General features: G+C 40.1%; 2 long non-coding RNA genes across 3 annotated transcripts; one reads left to right on the forward strand and one right to left on the reverse strand.

Annotated features, from left to right (window-relative positions):
- Positions 1-93: 93 nt before the first annotated feature.
- Positions 94-3,552, reverse strand: LOC128784432 (uncharacterized). Of its 2 annotated transcripts, none has more exons than XR_008429482.1 (3): positions 3,227-3,552; positions 1,218-1,298; positions 94-181 (listed from the first exon to the last, which is right to left on the reverse strand). It is a non-coding gene; the product is annotated as an uncharacterized LOC128784432 (long non-coding RNA). The 2 variants fall into 2 exon arrangements; XR_008429481.1 differs by lacking the exon at positions 3,227-3,552 and adding an exon at positions 1,908-2,077.
- Positions 3,553-4,335: 783 nt separating this feature from the next.
- On the forward strand, positions 4,336-4,941 carry LOC128784434 (uncharacterized). Its single transcript, XR_008429483.1, has 2 exons — positions 4,336-4,474; positions 4,837-4,941. It is a non-coding gene; the product is annotated as an uncharacterized LOC128784434 (long non-coding RNA).
- Positions 4,942-9,629: the final 4,688 nt, after the last annotated feature.

Raw genomic sequence — 9,629 nt, forward strand, 5'->3', positions numbered from 1 at the left:
CATACATTTCTCTGTTCCTGTTTGAAATGTTTCCAGTGTGATGATGGTGTTTTCCTTTTTTCCTTGTGCAGTTCAATTCAGAAAAAAAAGAAAGAATGGGTAAGGTAGGACTGGGCTGTTCTTTCTTTTCAACACAAGTTCCAGTTCTTGCTGTGGTTGATTCCTCATCCAACTGGTTCTGCTAGCAGAGAAGCAGAAATTCTGGTCTCAAGAAGTGTTTGTGGAGACCTCATATAAGAAAAACATTGAATTCCTTTCCTACTTCACTTAAAATGTAAAATACATCTATAAAAAGAAATATATAAAGGAAATTACCTTGCCTTTGGTTCTTTTAAGTATTTTTAAGAGGGTTTAATATGCTTAAATAGGCTATGAGGTTAGAAGGAGAGAGAACTGGATGAATTGTCCCTTAGGAGCTATGTACTAACTCCTGAAATACCCTACTGCAGACTTAAGAGTTGCTGCCAAATAATCTCATTTCAGGGCATGGGCCAGCAAAATGGCATATCTGGCCAACTACCCCTAGATGTTCCATTTTGCTGGAAATTCAGCAGAACTTGAAAATTCTGTGTTGCAGTTCTTTTATCTTCCATGTAATTTTACATTTCTGATAAATATCTCACATAAAAGCATATGATCATGGAGGAAATTCAGCAGCAAATCAAAAATGGCACTTCAGTCATCTGTAACATTCACCTTTCTTGCACACATGTATTATGCTGCAGTCCTCAGTCATGGGAACATACACACTTTTTTTGCCCAAAGATACAATGTTCCTTGACTAGAATGCCACTGTGGTACTGCAGACTTGATTCTTCCTTCTCCAGAAGGTTGCACATTTGCTTTCAGTTATGCCAACTGTTGGTATAGTCCTGCCTAAAGGGAATTCTTCGCTTGCTGGTGGTAGTTTCTCATGAGTTTTTCCCAGCTCCAGTAGAAAGAATTATACCCTGAAGTCAAAAGTTGTCATCCAATCCAGTCTTGATTTCAAAAACTGGTTTCCTCATTTGTTACATGCAAATCAGCCTTATTTTCAGGAGAAGAGTTTGTGATTGGTTGAAGATGCTTTGAAGATAGGAGAAAAATGTAATAGGTCTTTTCTACTAAAAGCATTCTTAAAAGAAATGAGAAAAAGACCCTTTCAGAATTGGTGTGATATAAATGTAACATAGAAATGAAGCAATGATCTGTTTCCTACGGAAAGAAAAATGGCTTACTTATATGCATTGATGATGTTGTCAAGGGCTCTTGTTCTTTTAGAATTATTTCCCCATACAGCAGCTGACAGCTCTGTGTGCCTGTGTGTACAGAGAAGAGATTCAGCCCTTTTGTTGAGCATAATTTTCTCAATCAACATTACAGGTAAGTATTCATCCTTTTTGATAGGGGTCTCATTAATGGCTCGCTGCAAACGTCTCACACTTGGAAAAAGCATTAATAAAATCAATCTAAATTTCTGTAACAGCCTTTATGAAGGACAAACATCACATATACAACACATACAGATTTGGTCACTTGTGTCTTAATAAAAGCTTCTCATTCATATTTCAGTGAAATATGCTGTAAAGACCTTCATCTCTTGTTGCATTAATAGCAGTCTAGCTCTTGATGTAGAAATTGAGAAAAGCAAAACACAGATTCTGCTGCTTGAATTTTGAGTTTTAAGTGTGATTTTTGGCATGCTGGACTGAACATTTTGGCTGAAAGAATTAGAGAGGAGCCAAGGTTATTGCCCAAAATGTGAAATACAGTCTGTCAAAAGGAAACATCCCAACTCTTTTCCTCTGGTTTCTTAAAAGTATAAGCTCCTGGAAAATGTATTATTTTATAAATAATACATTCATGCTGTGACAAAAATATTTTTTCATGCTTGTGTGCTAATCAGTCATCTGTCCACCCTGTCTAACCTGTTGTCTCCTGTGTTCCTGCATGGATAGTCCAAAGGACACTGATTCTTATGGGCTCTTTTCTAGGTGGAATAGCAGCCTGTAAAGGAGTCTCAGCTGCTTCGGAAGGGTGGTTATAGCCAGAGGGTGTTCAAGGCTTCACACCTCTTCCTATATTCTCACATAGCTGGAATTGCTGAGCTGGCACACAGTGACACCTGCAGAGGAGCTCAGGGTGGGTGGGTGACAGACCATGACATTGCCATTTGGGTGTTGCCTTGGAGACCTGGCTGTCATTGAGGGATTGCTTGGACTCAGTTCATTCTTTGGAATTGGTCGCACAGGCATCAGCCTCAACTATTAATATCGACAGGCCAGGAATGGCATGGTCTTGCTTGGCCAAAAGCGGAGAAAGACTTGCTTCTCTTGAGCTTGCAGGGAGTAATGGAGATTCTCTGTGCATGGATTTCATTACACAGTCACAGAAGAATCATTTTCTTCTAAGAAGGCAAGTAAGCAAAATAAATGCAAACATACATAGTTTTTGAAAAGAAAATACTTTTCAGCCTAATGATGCCAATACCACTGCTGGTTCCCTAAACTACATTGGGATCTTTTGCCTACAAAGCCTTTTGAAAAAACAAAATACACATAACTGCTATCCCCATGACTGTTGCTGTGCTATCCCAAAGACATTTATTTGTGAGGAGGAAGGAATAAAAAAAGAGTAAAGGATTGGTAGGGATTTCTTCTAAATAGAGTTACAAGTGGTCCTCCTTAACTCTAAGAGTTTGTTTTAAATAAAAGCAACAATTTCTTGACTCAATAAGAAGTGAGGCAAAAGTCTATGAGGAGCTATGAAAAATAAATTACACACTGTGTTTGGAAGTCCATAATCTGGACCTTACTAATAGCTGGGGAGGGCTAAAAAAATAGTGTTTTATTCTTGTCCCCTAGACAGCTGCCATCAGGTGTTGGCACAGGAAGATAACCAGATTTCTGATCTGTTTATGGGGATGTTTAGAATTATTCCACACGCTTCTACTGAAGATGAAGATTGAAATCCCAGTCCTGAGGTTCAGCTTTCAGCTATCTCATGCATTTCCTAGTTGCACCCCTTCTAGTCACCCCTCCTGTTTGGTGACTCAGCTCCACCAAAGTTTGCTGTTACTGAGGTCAAAAGGAGTCAAGTTGGAAGACACCTAGTGTTAAGCTGTTTAATGTAATCCCATTTGCTTGTTATTTGGCCCGAGATTCAGTAAACTCTTTTGGTCCAGGCTTGTACAAGTAGCCAGCATGAAGAAGTCTCTGCATTGTATTTCAGCAATTTTGATACTCACATAGCTGTGTTACTCCCATCCTTTGCATTGGACAGGAAAAGATCTCGGTCATCATGTCTGGTTCCTGCTACCTCCAGCAACAACATCATCTCCTACATTTCAGAAGCTAAGTAGGAAATTCCATTTCTTGTCACCTCTACGTCTGCTTGTTAAGATTGCAAGGCCTGCTTCTCACTTGCAAAGTATATAATAAAATACCAGGAAATTTAAGTTGTCCTTTGTCAGAGAGTTGCAAAAAATGTAAGTGTGGTTACAGATTATGTATATTGCGCTTTTTTAGAATTAAGATCCTGTAATATCTTCTATGTGGACAGAAGGCAGGGACTTCACAGAAATAAATGCTTGAAGTATGTTTTTACTTAAGCAATAACTCATCAAAAGTCACTCTTCTGGTCTGTAGCATATTCCATGAAGTGCTTGAGTAATAGCTGAAGGTTCCCCTTCCGCTGTCCTTTCCTGAAAAGTGGTGAGGTTGAGATAAAACTTCAGCCAATTATGCTGCAATGCACTTGAAACGCAAGTTATGTCAGTTTCTCCAAACAGAATAATTCTTAAATGACTGCAGAATATAAATCTGAAATGCACTTTAAACCAATAGCAGTCAAATGAATAATGGACTGCGTAATGGGAAGGTAGTAGTATTCACTACTTTTTATCAATTTTTCTCTACATGTGCTGATGAATTTAGGATTTCCAGTAATGCCAGACCACACTGCACTAGAGACAAGAAAATATTTGTTGAGCAAAACATGACATTTTCACTGATACTGCCCTACAACAGAGTTGTGTCAGCAACAGCTGGTTTGCTGTCCTGTTTTGATGTAGCTGCCCTAGGTGTTGAGGGCACACAGGAAGTCCTTCCTAGGCACCTCCTCAGAGAAGCCTGTAGCTGAGCATGCTCATGGCAGCTGTTTTTGTCATTATATCCTGGCCCTGTGGTCTTTTTCTGCTGGCTGCTGGACTTGGATGTGCCAGCTGTACTGTCTTGCTCTGAAAGGATGCTGAGTGTGGGATATGTGTGATGACATGATGGTCCCATGGCAACAGGCTGTGATATCATCGATGCCAGATGGTGAATTCTTTCAGGGACACATCAGAAAGAACAGCTGTGTTGTGCTATAGAAAATCCTTACTCCAGAACTGCTCTTCTCTATCACCACAGAAAATAGAGAAAATGGCAGACAAAATTTTCCCTCCTTTGCTTTTTGTGTTGAGCAGATCCCTCTTCAAGTCACCTACAGCTCCAGTGTGAGAGCATAAACATGTATCTCCAGAGAGCAAAAGTGTTTTATAGAGAACTTAACAAGATTAGTTATTTGCCCTTCCTGAGTGTGTTTTACTATGCAGACCTGCTTTAGAAAGTTGTCCTATACTTTCTCTGTCAACAGCAGTTAAATCTTGTTTAAAAGCAGAAAAAGAGCTGCCTTACTGTCTCTTCCCTTCAGTAGCTCTTTTAGTCTAGCTGTGTTACTTGCATTTTCAAGTCTAACAAAATGAAATCTGTTTCTCTGGCATGGTTAGAGCTAAAGCTTTTTTGTGGCAAATATATTGATAATGATTAGCAGCACTAGTGATTTGTGTTACTTTTGGAAACTTTCCAAAAATTCCAGGCATACCCTGCAGTGTGATAGTAGTACCCATCAGCGTGACGGATTTGTTCACCTCAATCCAAGAAGATAGGATGTCCTAGTGGAATAAAACATACCAACTGCTTATATTGTTGGAATTTTTTAAATACCTTACTAAAAGCCAGTAATTAAACAATTTTGTTTTGCTAGTTCAACTTCCTTCATGACAGACTTTTGAAGTCTGAATTTATGTAAAACCGTTAAAATGCTAATAACATTCATCAGATTCTCAAGTACAATGCAGATTTCTTTTCATTCTAGTAGGGTGTCCAAAATTATCATAATAATTGTAAAGAAAATGTGTCCAAAAATTGCGTTGTGTTTCTTGATTTTCCGTTATTTTGATTTCCTGGTTTGCAGGATTAAAATTTGAGGCTTTTCAAAATACATTTCTTAGCCGAGCAACCTTTAAAATGTTGAGTGGCTTAGCAGCTGCACTTTCAAGGCCTGAAATACCATCTGAATGTATACTGAATGTAGGAAAAACGCCTACACTGCCTCTCCCACCACTGCCACCCCCATGAAGCTACCTGGAATCAAATACGCACTGTGATGCATTTTTCTGGCTATATCCGTGACACTTCATATCTCAAAGAATCCAACTGAGCAGTTTCCTGAGTTTATCATCTCCTCAGTTCTTTTCAGCACACCTCTCTTCTTGCTCCCTCATGTTCTTTTTCACAAAGACTCGTTCCTGACTGTGTCTCTCCACCCCAGCACACACTGTTCTGTAGCCTGATGATGCTCTCTCAGCTCCTGCACTCCTGTCTGCCTTGCACAGGGAGGGCAAAAACTGTTGCCTGGACACTCAGTTGCCACCAGAGCACATGCGAAGGACTAATGGAAATGACCAGATTTTCTGGTCAATGTCTCTGGCACCATAAATGCTGAAAGCAGAAAGTACCAAGACCCTTCTCACAGCATTGCCTCTGGCCTGTCAGTGGGTAAGGGAAGATTTTTCTCTCCTCAGAAAGTTTCCTCACTGTTGTGCAAATGGTGGGAATTGTGTCACTGCCAGTTTATTGCTCTCCACTGCAGCCAATCACCCAAAACCTTTCTAAAGTTGCAGTGCCATGAACCACCTCAATCCTGTTGAACACCAGGAAAAGCTTTTGTAAGACTTTCCCCTAGTGGGAGAAACAATTGCTGGATACAGTGCCTGGCCTGCACAATCCATCTGTTAAATTTATGTGTCTCAACAGTACATCTCAGTCAACTGCACCTCCAAGGGCAAGGAGTAACTGTAACTTGGGAGCTCTGCCATTTGGAAGACCAGCCAGGCAACTGTGATCTATTACCACCCAGCAGATGACGATGTTGCTAAGGCAGTTTCTCAATGTAAGAATGATTTTATCTCTTTTTTCTTTCTTTTCATCCCTTTTGGCCAGCTGGCATCCCGTTTTTTACTTTTCCAGCAGGCATTGGTTCAGTTTGGCGTGATCCTTCAGAGTGGGAGCAGTAGACTATTTAGAGCTTCAAACACATAAAGACTGACTGGCTGGAACCCCAGAGAGCAACCTAGCAAGAGGCTGATGAGGGCACTTCGCCAGACCATCTCTGAAACACTATTGTTAAAAGAACATGATATGCATGTTAAGTAAACATCAAATATGCAAAACCCAGTACATATAAGATGCAGATAATAGCATAAGGCAATGGGCCCTATCTCCAAATAAATAATAGCACCCTCATAACCACAGGCAGTTTAAATATTTTCTGTTCACTTTCAATGTCCTCTGGATGGGTCCTATCTATAACACAATAAAACTCCCACAGGCTCCGTCAGGAGCTGGATTTAGTGTTAAACCCTGGCTAAAATGAGAGAAAGAAATTTCTCTTGCACAAAAACAGGCAAAAGCTCTAGAATAAATGTGATCCAGGAAGTTATTATATAAAGCCATTGATAATTTCATTTGCATATAAAATAATAACAACAAGAACGGAAGCTAAATTATCCCATATATACAGAAACCATGGGTGTTCAGGATTGGCTATTCATTATTCTCTTGTCATATAAAGCAATTCAGTCTGCAGCTGCATTTCTCTTACAAATCCAATTCAATCAAGAGAACCGAAACATCATTAGCAAACCCACTGATTTATCCACCAGTAAAGTGCTGATACAGGCCTCTGTTCCTGCTGCTAATAAATTTTCTGCATAGCAGTGTTGGCTCTCTCTAGGGATCTCCCATTATTCTAATGACTACAGATTTCCACTGGAATTTTTCAGCCTGAAAGTCTATAACAGTAGGGTTCAAAACCTGTGGGAGTCATAGGAAAGAAAGGACATGAGCCAAACTACCCAGTTGCCTCAGAAATGTGTCTAGATGAAACTGCAGATAGAGCAGCACCTGGTGCCTTAGAAAATTGCTGTAGTAGGACCTTTTTTTCCCCTTTCTGAAAGACATTGTCTCCTGTTTTGCTCATCACTTCCTCTCCCTATTTCCCTCAATGAGCTTGCCTGCAAAGGTTTGATTCCCTCTCTGTACCTTTCCCTGGCTCCTGCTTGGTTTGTTCCCTTAATTGCCAGCCTGCCAGGCTCATTTACCTCTGCCTCAACCACTGTTCTCCTACAGAACTGCAGGAAATGCTCTGATAACCCCTGGTGGGTGTTGTCTCCGGTTCCTCCTGCACATCTTCTGCCACCAGGGCTCTGGGCAGTCACCTCTGAGCTCATCACAGCATCACCTTGTTGATACTTCATATGCATGAGCCCTGACACACTCAAGGCCTGGGCATGCACTTCTGCTTCCTTTTCAAGGTGAACTTCAAACAGTGTCACTTCTAACAGCCCAATGGGTGTTAGAAGTAATGTTGTCTTTTGGGAATAATTTTACAAGCAAGCGGCAGTTTCTGTAGCTTCTTTAACAGCCTTGGGTCATTTTGTGTGCCAGGTTCTTGTGATGTTTGGTTTTCCTGTGGCCCTTTCATCTTTTAAACACAAAGAAGCTATTTCCTTGGAATATTGGATGGCAGAATTAATGTTCTAGGCAGTTACAAAACACTCATGTTCAGCATGAATTTTATTTAAAAAAAAGAACAAAAAGTAAGAATCCAGATTCACCTATGACAGTATAACGTGTTTAATATAGTTTTAATAAAAAGTTTTATTACATTCCTCACTTGGAATATTATTTTTCTATTTGCTGAACACGATATCCAGGAGAACAAGAATCAAATAACAAGAGTCTTAAAAAAATGTTCTTTATTTAAAAAATACAGGCACTTCTATCTATCTTATATATGCTATAAATAAAGGATAAAAGTATTATCAATGTAAGATGCTTGACACTTTCATTTACTTTTTTATCTCTCCTAATTGAAGAATGGATACCTATGGGTGACTAGTGTGTTCTGCTTTTATGTTCTAATCATGTACTTGTGCATTTGCAAAAAATTAGCTGTCTGTACTGAAAGTAGGAGGAAAATGCTCTTGTTTAGAATAGGTGTTCGGACTTTTTTAGGAAAAAATCACAAGGTTTATTAGTCTAGGGAATGAGAAGTTACATTAATCTTCCAAACTCAACATTTAATATCAAAATGTCATCTTGTTATTTTTCAAGTTCCTCAGTTTCATTTATCAGGTTGGGCTTTCTGGGAGGGCTCTGGCTCATCTGACCAGAGGGGCTTGAGCTTTTTTATTCCTGAGTGTCACATTTCTGACAGGTCTAATGCGTTTGGCTTTCTGTGAAGTCAGAAGGAGGTGAAGCATTTCCATGAAGTCAGCAGATCTGAAGCCACACCTTCCTCCCAAAACCACATCTCACAGAGCTGATGGAGGATGTTGTGTCTTAGAGCCACTTCTGTTACTTCCTAGTGAAAAGCCTGCAGGGCTGTGCCAGCTCCTCTAGCTCCCACAGCCCAGGACACCCATCCTCTGCAGGCTGTAAGCACTGTGGGCACAGCAAGGATATTACATTATTGCTGGCTAATGGAGTGTTTCCCATCTTTCCTCCAACACATCACATTTTTGCCACAAACCACAGCTCTGGGTGTAGCCACTTGCCAGAACTGGACTGTGCAAAGCAAGAACAGCAGTACAAAAGCAATAAAACATACTGTGTGTGGGGAGGGAAAATCCCAACACAAACCCAAACCAGCATTTTGGAATGTGTGTTAGCAGAAAACTAAAGCTGAGTGGCCCTTTAGGACAGAATTTAACTCAGCTTTGTGATACAGTTTAAGGCACCATTCATGTTTACAGAGCAGCATTAAAACCTTCTGTAATCAGTTACGAGCTTGTACCTATTGACAGAAGTAAAAAAACGAGAACTAAAGTGAAATCAGCTGGCTGTTTCTCAGTCTCCACTGCCCAACTAAAGCAGGAAAAGTGTAAAATGACTCCTGCAATTTTCCTCCCCAGTTTTTTGAGTTTGATTTTTCAGTTTGCAAAAAAAGCACCTGAGAATATTCTTAAATGCTCTCTGTGCCTGCCATCAAAGGAGTTTTCTGCTTTGGAAAAAGAGAGAGAGCCTTGTCTCAAAATGTACTTTGCCAGGAATTCTGTCCTGATTAGGCTGCCTTGGAGCGCTTTCTTGGGAGGTTGCCATGCTGAAGTTGTTGGATTGCAGCCATGTGTTCAACACTCTCAAAATAAAGTCTTTTCCCTTAATTTGCAGTGCAACAGAAATCTGAGGTTAAACCTATTGATGCCACTGGAGGGTGGGGCTAACATACATATGTATGCAATTATTTTCAGAATATTGCAATGAGTGCATATATGCTCACACAAAGGTTGCTCTGAAGTTGAATACTAATGTTCCTTGGGCATGCAT

The sequence above is a fragment of the Vidua chalybeata genome, chromosome 2 (genome assembly GCF_026979565.1).
Source record: "Vidua chalybeata isolate OUT-0048 chromosome 2, bVidCha1 merged haplotype, whole genome shotgun sequence".
Lineage (NCBI taxonomy): Eukaryota > Metazoa > Chordata > Aves > Passeriformes > Viduidae > Vidua > Vidua chalybeata.